We start from the raw sequence: 10,548 nt of genomic DNA, 5'->3' as shown, positions 1-10,548 counted from the left end.
AAAAGAACGATCCGTTACACTTGGTATCAGAGCCAACGTTATTCGAATGGTCGGATCTTCTTATCCGATACTAGGAAACACCGTGATAAATTACATTTTGAAAAAAAAAAATTAAAAATTAATTAAAATTAGTATTTTAAATGAAATTTGTTTTATGTGTTTTCTGTGCTTAAAAAAAATAAATATGTGATTTGCAATTTAAAATGTAGCTAACGCAACACTTCCCTACTTTATTGAAGATGCCAAGAGGTGGTGGTAGAGGATGTATCGCAAGAAGTGAACCTCAAGAGACGAGGAATGATTTTGCTGATGACACGACCCAGGATGCAAGAGTTCAGGCTCTGGAAAATCAGTTAAGAATGATGGAAAGGAATAATGAGAGGCTGCTGAACTTAATGGAGAAGCAGATGAGTCGTTTCCATGAAGATGATGAGGGGAAATTTTATAAGAGATTGTCTAGTCATCAACCTCCAAAATATGATGGAGAACCTGATCCAGTTCGCTTTGAGGATTGGATTGCAGAAATGGAGAAACTGTTGGAGGCTATAAACTGCCCGTCAAGGATGAAAGTGAAATTAGCCGCATTCTACTTAACAGGCACTGCTGAATTATGGTGGAGGACTGTAAAACAAACCGCCATAGATTCTACATGGGAAGAATTTATAAAGAAGCTTCGTGATCAATTTTACCCACCCTCGCTTCAGAGAAAGAAAGAGAATGAATTCTTGTTTCTGAGGCAAGGAACTATGTCAGTGATCGAGTACGCAAGTAAGTTCAGAGAGCTGGCTAGATTCGCTACCGAAATAGTGATCTCTGATCGAGGCAAGGCGATTAGATTTTTCGAAGGTCTGAACCTCAGGATCCAAAAAGGCACTCCTAGATATCAAGATTTTGATGATTTGTACAATCAAGCCTTGGAGTACGAGCGTATTTTGGAAAAAGAAGACGGGTTTAATAAAAGAAAGAATGAATCTAGTGGGGGCAGTAGGTACAAGAAGGCCAGGAATGAAGGGAAGAAGCCGTTTCAGACTGTAGCAAGGCCGACACAGTGGAAATGTAGGTTATGTGGAAAAGATCATCGAGGCCGAAACTGTAATGGGAAGATTGTATGTTACAAGTGTCACAAGGAGGGACATCTGGCTAGTAACTGTGGGGAAACGTTCAATCTGAGCAAAACAACATCAGAAGCTGCAGGAAACAGAGCATTCGGCAATCAGAGGAATGAGACTAAAGCATCAGTAGGCCTGCATGCAATTGGAGATCATTATGATGGTTTACACCAGGAGTTTGAAGTTGAAGGTAAAGTAATTTCTGGAAAATTTCCTGTTGGTAATTTTACAGCAAATGTTTTGTTTGATTGTGGAGCGGATAGGTCTTTTATTTCCAGTACTTTTCTCCGCATATCTTCTATTTCTTTAAAACCTCAAAAATCCCAATTGTGTATCAACTTACCTGATGGTACACCTTACCTGTGTGATCGTATCTTTTATGATTTTCCATTGGAGATTTGTGGGAATCTTTTACCAGCTGACTTAATTCAATTCGATTTGGGAACATTTGATATCATTTTGGGTATGGATTGGTTGGAGAAATATTCAGCGGAGATTTTGTGTAAGGAAAAGGTTGTTAGAATAAAAACTCCCGAGGGAACAAAGTGTATTCGGAAGAACTCAAGATCTCAGCTAGAGACAATTTCTGTAATTCAAGCATCACAAATGATAAGACAAGGAGATGAAGGGTTCTTATGTTATGTTACTACTGAAGAAGTAAAACCTAAACCTAGTTTGCAAGAAACCCCGATCGTGCAAGAATATTCTGATGTGTTTCCTGAAGAATTACCCGGTATACCTCCAAGAAGAGAAGTAGACTTCCATATTGACCTTATTCCTGATATCACCCCTATTTCTAAAACTCCTTACCGTTTTGCTCCAGCTGAATTGGCTGAGCTGAAAAAGCAGCTAGATGAATTGCTGGAAAAAGGTTTCATTCGACCTAGCGTTTCACCATGGGGAGCTCCGGTCCTCTTTGTCAGAAAGAAAGATGGGAGTATGAGGCTATGCATTGATTATCGGGAGATCAATAAGATTACCATCAAGAATCGTTATCCTTTGCCAAGGATAGACGACCTTTTTGATCAGTTAGGGGAGCAAGGGTCTTTTCGAAGATAGATTTGAGGTCTGGTTATCATCAATTGAGGATTGCTGAAGAAGATATTCCTAAGACTGCATTCAGAACCAGATATGGGCACTATGAGTTTCTAGTAATGTCATTTGGTCTAACGAATGCTCCAGCAGCATTTATGGACCTCATGCAAAGATATTTCAACCCTTACCTGGATAAGTTTGTGGTTGTGTTTATTGATGATATATTGGTGTATTCGAAGAATGAAGAGCAACATGAGCAGCACTTAAGGATAGTTTTAGAGTTGAGAAAGGAGAAACTTTATGGCAAGTTTAGTAAATGTGAATTTTGGTTAGAGAACATATCTTTCTTAGGGCACGTTGTTTCGAAAGATGGAATTTCTGTTGACCCTGAAAAGATTAGAGCAGTGATGGAATGGCCGAATCCAAAGAGTGTTACTGAAGTAAGAAGTTTCTTAGGCTTGGCAGGCTATTACAGGAAGTTTGTGGAAAATTTTTCTAAAATTGCCCGACCGTTGTTTGAGTTGCTTAAAAAGGGAGTTTGGTTTCAGTGGGGCGAGAAGCAGAGTAAATCATTAGAAGAGCTTAAAAGGAGACTTACGACGGCACCTGTGTTGATCATGCCCGACTGTGGGAAAGCATTTGAGGTATATTGTGATGCATCGAAGGAAGGTTTGGGATGTGTGCTAATGCAAGAAGGCAAAGTAGTAGCTTATGCGTCAAGGCAATTAAGGCCACACGAGTTGAATTATCCAGTACACGACATTGAACTAGCAGCTGTAATTTTTGCTCTGAAGTTATGGAGACATTATCTCTATGGAGTACCATGCAAGATCTTCACTGATCATAAAAATTTGAAATATGTCTTCACTCAGAAGGAGCTGAATATGCGACAAAGGCGGTGGCTGGAAATCATTAAAGACTTTGAAGTTGACATAAATTATCATCCCGGAAAAGCAAACAAAGTGGCAGATGCATTGAGCAGAAGGCCGAGGATATCTGTAAATGCTATAATGACGGTACCTTGGGAATTATACCGAGAAATCCAGAAGTTAGATCTAGAAATTGTTCATCACTATCAAGTTGTTGAATATTTGGGAGCAATGACTATACAACCGACTTTGTTCGAAAGAATTATAGAAGCACAACAAGAAGATCCCGAAATAATCGAGTTAATCATTCGAGTTCAAAGAAAAGAGACAGAAGCGTTCGAAGTGGGTGAGAAAGGTGAACTAAGAATGAACGGGAGATTGTGTATACCAGACAACACAGAGTTGAAAAAATAGATTTTGAAGGAAGGACACCAAGGAATGTTTCACTTACACCCTGGTAGAGATAAAATGATTGAAGAATTAAGGAAATTATTTTGGTGGAAAGGTATGAGGAAAGATGTAGCTGATTTTGTATCTCGATGCTTGATATGCCAGAAGGTGAAATTTGAAAGGCAGAAGAGTTCTGGACTACTTCAACCACTAGAAATTGCTGAGTGGAAATGGGATTCCGTATCCATGGATTTTGTAGTTGGATTACCAAGAACGCAACGAGGAAATGACACAATTTGGGTAATAGTTGACAGATTGACCAAAGTTGCAAGGTTCCTGCCAATAAAGGGAACATGGTCAGTAAAACAATTGGCTGATGCTTATGTTCGAGAAATTGTAAGATTACATGGAGTACCGAGAACAATTGTGTCTGACAGAGACCCAAAATTTTTGTCTCGATTTTGGGAAAAGTTGCAAGAAGCATTCGGATCGAAGCTATGTTTAAGTACTGCATTTCATCCGGCTACTGATGGCCAAACCGAAAGAACCATCCAGACATTAGAGGATCTTTTGAGATGTTGTATTCTTGAATTTGGTGGTTCATGGGAACAGAAATTGCCTTTGATAGAGTTTTCATACAACAACAGCTATCAAACCAGCATCAAGATGGCACCAAACGAAGCCTTATATGGGAGAAAATGTCGAGTGCCGTTATGTTGGGATCAGATGGACCGAAATGTGCCAGAAGGACCAGATCTTATCCAAGACTCTATTGATAGCTTGAGGGTAGTGCAAGAGAATATGAAGGCAGCACAAAGTAGACAGAAGAGTTATGCAGACAACCGTCGCAGAGCTTTGCAATTTGCTGAAGGTGACAAAGTATTTCTAAAGATTTCACCAACGAAAGGAGTCCAACGCTTTGGGATAAAAGGGAAATTAAGCCCTAAATTTATTGGACCTTTTGAAATTTTGAAAAGAGTAGGGGAGGTGGCATACGAACTAGCTTTACCCCCGGGTTTAGCTAGAGTTCATAATGTATTCCATGTTTCTCAATTGAGAAAGTATATCCACGATAAATCCCATATGTTAGTTCACGAACCCCTCCAAATTGATGAAAACCTAGCTTATGAAGAAAGACCAATTAGAATTTTGGATCGTCAAGTGAAAGAATTGAGGAATAAAAGAATACCTCAAGTTAAAGTGCTATGGTCGAACCATCATATCGAAGAAGCAACTTGGAAAAGTGAAACTGATATGAGAGAACGCTATCCCCAGTTGTTCATTTAGGTTCAAGTTTCGGGACGAAACTATGTTAAGGGGGGAAGAGTTGTAACAGACCGTTTTTCTTAATCTTAAATATTTTGACAAATTCAATAATCGTTTCGTTTTATTATTTTCTTTTTAATGCCGTTTCGAATTTTTATTCCAATCGTTTTTAAGCTCTCGATTTTCTTTTATGTATAATTTATTTCTCTTAAAATAAATTACCTAAATATTAAGTCTAGCTAAATTACCTACAATAACTTAATCTTTTTATTTCCTATATTAATTTATGATTAAAAATAAAAATATATATAATAATATAAAAAAAAAAAAAAAAAAAGTAAAAAGTAAAAATCTAAAAAGTGGGCGGCAAGACTAAGTAAACTAGGTGCCAAAGTAATTAATTTAGTCTTATCCATTACATAAAACCAAGAATAAAGATCTTGGATTTTTTGTATTTCTTGCTCATGAAGTAAAATTTAATAATAGATAATTTTGCAATCAATAGCCTATAAATTAACCAAGTGTGCCGTGGGAAAAATGGGAGAGGAAAAAAACAAAAAATCAAAAAATCAGAAAATTTATTCCTAAAAGCAAATTTCTAAAGAAAAATTCTAAAAAAACCCTAGAAAAATTCCTAAAAATTCTCAAAAATTTTCTAATAATAGTATTTAGTGTTAATTATAGAAATTCAAGGAGAGAAAGCTAATTTTGTGGCTAGAAATTCTACAACAAAGGGAATTAATTAATAGTGATATTATTAAAGGTATAAATTCTTACATATATTTATTTACATGAAATTATGCCCATAAATTTTTATATGTGTTTATTATATTTAAATTTCATTTTCTGCAAATTTTGGTGAATTAATTCGTTGTAATTTAATTTATATGATTTATTCTTTGAATTGCCAAAAACCGCAAAATCTGAAATAATTTAAATTAAAATAGTAAATATTAATATTTTTAAACGAAATTTTTTCTGTACATATATATATATGAGATATAGATTGTGTATTAATTTCGTGAAATATTATTGAGTATAAATATTATTATTAATTTTTTTTCTAAAAAAACAAACCGCAAAATCTGAAATAATTTTAATTAAAATAGTAAACATTAATATTTTTAAACGAAAAGTTTTCTGTACATATATACATATGAAATATAAGTTGTGTATTAATTTCGTGAATTATAGTTGAGTATAAATATTATTATAAATTTTTGCTTAAAAAACGCATAAAATAAGAAAATTCATAAATTGGTTAAAAATAAATAATTCTGGAAAAAAAAATAATTTATTTTTAGTGTTACTGTATTTTCATTTCATTTAAATTATTTTTTTTTTTTTTTGTAAAATTTTTTGATATTTAAATTTTAAAGAAATAAATTAATAATCTAAATTGTTATTGTAGGCAAAAAGAAAGAAAAGTGAAATAATAATTAAAATTAATTTATTTTGGTGAATAAAAATATATACCAACTTATTTAATAAAAATTTATTTATTTTAAAATATTTCGTGTAGATTTTGATCTTAACAAAATTAATTATTCATGTACTAAATCTAAAAATAAGTTATTAAGAAAATAATGAAGCATAATTGAAATTTATTTATAAATAAATACTAAAGACCCATTTAGTTTTGATTTTAATAATAATAAATGATTATTTGTATGTAAGTCGTAATGAATTTATTTCTATTGTATGTTATTGTAATGTTGCATTTATATGAAAACAGTAACATGATAATAAAAAGGCTTGATAGTAAGGAAATGCCGAACCATGCTTCCGGCATGTAAAAAACGTGGGACGTGTTTTCCGGCACGTAAAATACGGCGAACACAGTAAGGTTGTTTAACCTGATCTGTGGCTCGAGCAACATTGTACTGGAGGAGTGACGACTCCCACTAAGTTAGGGGTTTTGGTTTACCTCACCCTAACAGGCCCTTACATATATCAAACAAAGATCATATGTGTTGCATTCATTAAATAAGTAATCGGATTCCACGCCCTAACACTCAAGCAGAAGTGTTAGTAAATCACGCCCTGGTACTCAAGTAGAAGGACCAGAAGTTATATATATATATAAATGAATCTAATATAAAATGAATTCCTTATAATACATAAGATACCTTGCATATTATTTATTGCAATGCACTTATTTTTGCTTATTACTTAATTGTCGTGCATATACTATCCATACTTGTATAGTTGCGGTACGTTTTTATACTCGGTTTTTTTTCAAGCTGACCGATTTCCATCGGCTGTTCCCATATTTCGGGAGCAGATGCTGCAGGTAACTTTACATGAAGTTATTAAGAAGCTATAGTATTGTCTGTGTGATGTTAGTATATATGTAGTTTATATTACGGGTATGTAAAAACGATAATTATGTATTAAAGAAAGATGTAATACGTAAAATTATATTTTAATGATTTAAGTTTTCTTTGTTTTTATTGAAAATTCTGTTTTGTCTTATTTGTTTTTCGCAATAACCACGGTACGATAGACTTCCGCTTAGCATTACTTACTATATTTTATAATAAACCTACATTAGAAAAGAACGATCCGTTACAATATATATATATATATATATATATATATATACATATATATATATATATATATATATATATATATATATATATATACATATATATATATATATATATATATATATATATATATATATATACATATATATATATATATATATATATATATATATATATATATATATACACATATCTATATATATATATATATATGCATGTATATATATATATATATATATATATATATATATATATATATATATATATATATATATATATATATATATATATATATATATATATATATATATATATATATATATATATATATATGTATATCTATACATGCATATATATATATATATATATATATATATATATATATATATATATATATATATATATATTTATTTATTTATTTATTTATTTGTATATATATCTATAGATATATATATATATATATATATATATATATTTATATATATATAAATATATGTATATATATATATATATATATATATATATATATATATATATATATATATAAATATATATATATATATATATATATATATATATATATATATATATGTATATATATATATATATATATATATATATATATATATATATATATGTATATATATATATATATATATATATATATATATATATATATATATATATATATATATATATATATATATATATATATATATATATATATATGCATGTATATATATATATATATATATATATATATATATATATATATATATGCATGTATATATATATGCATATATATATATATATATATATATATATATATATATATATATATATATATATATATAAATATATATATATATATATATATATATATATATATATATATGCATGTATATATATATGCATATATATATATATATATATATATATATATATATATATATATATATATATATATATATATATATATATATATATATATATAAATATATATATATATATATATATATATATATATATATATATATATATGTATATATATACATGCATATATATATATATATCATTTGATATCATTTTGGGTATGGATTGGTTGGAGAAATATTCAGCGGAGATTTTGTGTAAGGAAAAGGTTGTTAGAATAAAAACTCCCGAGGGAACAAAGTGTATTCGGAAGAACTCAAGATCTCAGCTAGAGACAATTTCTGTAATTCAAGCATCACAAATGATAAGACAAGGAGATGAAGGGTTCTTATGTTATGTTACTACTGAAGAAGTAAAACCTAAACCTAGTTTGCAAGAAACCCCGATCGTGCAAGAATATTCTGATGTGTTTCCTGAAGAATTACCCGGTATACCTCCAAGAAGAGAAGTAGACTTCCATATTGACCTTATTCCTGATATCACCCCTATTTCTAAAACTCCTTACCGTTTTGCTCCAGCTGAATTGGCTGAGCTGAAAAAGCAGCTAGATGAATTGCTGGAAAAAGGTTTCATTCGACCTAGCGTTTCACCATGGGGAGCTCCGGTCCTCTTTGTCAGAAAGAAAGATGGGAGTATGAGGCTATGCATTGATTATCGGGAGATCAATAAGATTACCATCAAGAATCGTTATCCTTTGCCAAGGATAGACGACCTTTTTGATCAGTTAGGGGAGCAAGGGTCTTTTCGAAGATAGATTTGAGGTCTGGTTATCATCAATTGAGGATTGCTGAAGAAGATATTCCTAAGACTGCATTCAGAACCAGATATGGGCACTATGAGTTTCTAGTAATGTCATTTGGTCTAACGAATGCTCCAGCAGCATTTATGGACCTCATGCAAAGATATTTCAACCCTTACCTGGATAAGTTTGTGGTTGTGTTTATTGATGATATATTGGTGTATTCGAAGAATGAAGAGCAACATGAGCAGCACTTAAGGATAGTTTTAGAGTTGAGAAAGGAGAAACTTTATGGCAAGTTTAGTAAATGTGAATTTTGGTTAGAGAACATATCTTTCTTAGGGCACGTTGTTTCGAAAGATGGAATTTCTGTTGACCCTGAAAAGATTAGAGCAGTGATGGAATGGCCGAATCCAAAGAGTGTTACTGAAGTAAGAAGTTTCTTAGGCTTGGCAGGCTATTACAGGAAGTTTGTGGAAAATTTTTCTAAAATTGCCCGACCGTTGTTTGAGTTGCTTAAAAAGGGAGTTTGGTTTCAGTGGGGCGAGAAGCAGAGTAAATCATTAGAAGAGCTTAAAAGGAGACTTACGACGGCACCTGTGTTGATCATGCCCGACTGTGGGAAAGCATTTGAGGTATATTGTGATGCATCGAAGGAAGGTTTGGGATGTGTGCTAATGCAAGAAGGCAAAGTAGTAGCTTATGCGTCAAGGCAATTAAGGCCACACGAGTTGAATTATCCAGTACACGACATTGAACTAGCAGCTGTAATTTTTGCTCTGAAGTTATGGAGACATTATCTCTATGGAGTACCATGCAAGATCTTCACTGATCATAAAAATTTGAAATATGTCTTCACTCAGAAGGAGCTGAATATGCGACAAAGGCGGTGGCTGGAAATCATTAAAGACTTTGAAGTTGACATAAATTATCATCCCGGAAAAGCAAACAAAGTGGCAGATGCATTGAGCAGAAGGCCGAGGATATCTGTAAATGCTATAATGACGGTACCTTGGGAATTATACCGAGAAATCCAGAAGTTAGATCTAGAAATTGTTCATCACTATCAAGTTGTTGAATATTTGGGAGCAATGACTATACAACCGACTTTGTTCGAAAGAATTATAGAAGCACAACAAGAAGATCCCGAAATAATCGAGTTAATCATTCGAGTTCAAAGAAAAGAGACAGAAGCGTTCGAAGTGGGTGAGAAAGGTGAACTAAGAATGAACGGGAGATTGTGTATACCAGACAACACAGAGTTGAAAAAATAGATTTTGAAGGAAGGACACCAAGGAATGTTTCACTTACACCCTGGTAGAGATAAAATGATTGAAGAATTAAGGAAATTATTTTGGTGGAAAGGTATGAGGAAAGATGTAGCTGATTTTGTATCTCGATGCTTGATATGCCAGAAGGTGAAATTTGAAAGGCAGAAGAGTTCTGGACTACTTCAACCACTAGAAATTGCTGAGTGGAAATGGGATTCCGTATCCATGGATTTTGTAGTTGGATTACCAAGAACGCAACGAGGAAATGACACAATTTGGGTAATAGTTGACAGATTGACCAAAGTTGCAAGGTTCCTGCCAATAAAGGGAACATGGTCAGTAAAACAATTGGCTGATGCTTATGTTCGAGAAATTGTAAGATTA

At 32.0% G+C, this 10,548-nt stretch overlaps 1 pseudogene; it reads left to right on the top strand.

The window, feature by feature from the left end:
* Window positions 1–202: 202 nt before the first annotated feature.
* Window positions 203–3,589, top strand: LOC130826454 (uncharacterized; annotated as a pseudogene).
* The last annotated feature ends 6,959 nt before the right edge of the window (window positions 3,590–10,548 follow it).

Source organism: Amaranthus tricolor, chromosome 1 (assembly GCF_026212465.1).
Source record: "Amaranthus tricolor cultivar Red isolate AtriRed21 chromosome 1, ASM2621246v1, whole genome shotgun sequence".
In the NCBI taxonomy this organism is placed as follows: domain Eukaryota; kingdom Viridiplantae; phylum Streptophyta; class Magnoliopsida; order Caryophyllales; family Amaranthaceae; genus Amaranthus; species Amaranthus tricolor.
The sequence above is the reverse complement of the archived record's forward strand: the minus strand, read 5'-3'. Positions and strand labels throughout refer to the sequence as shown.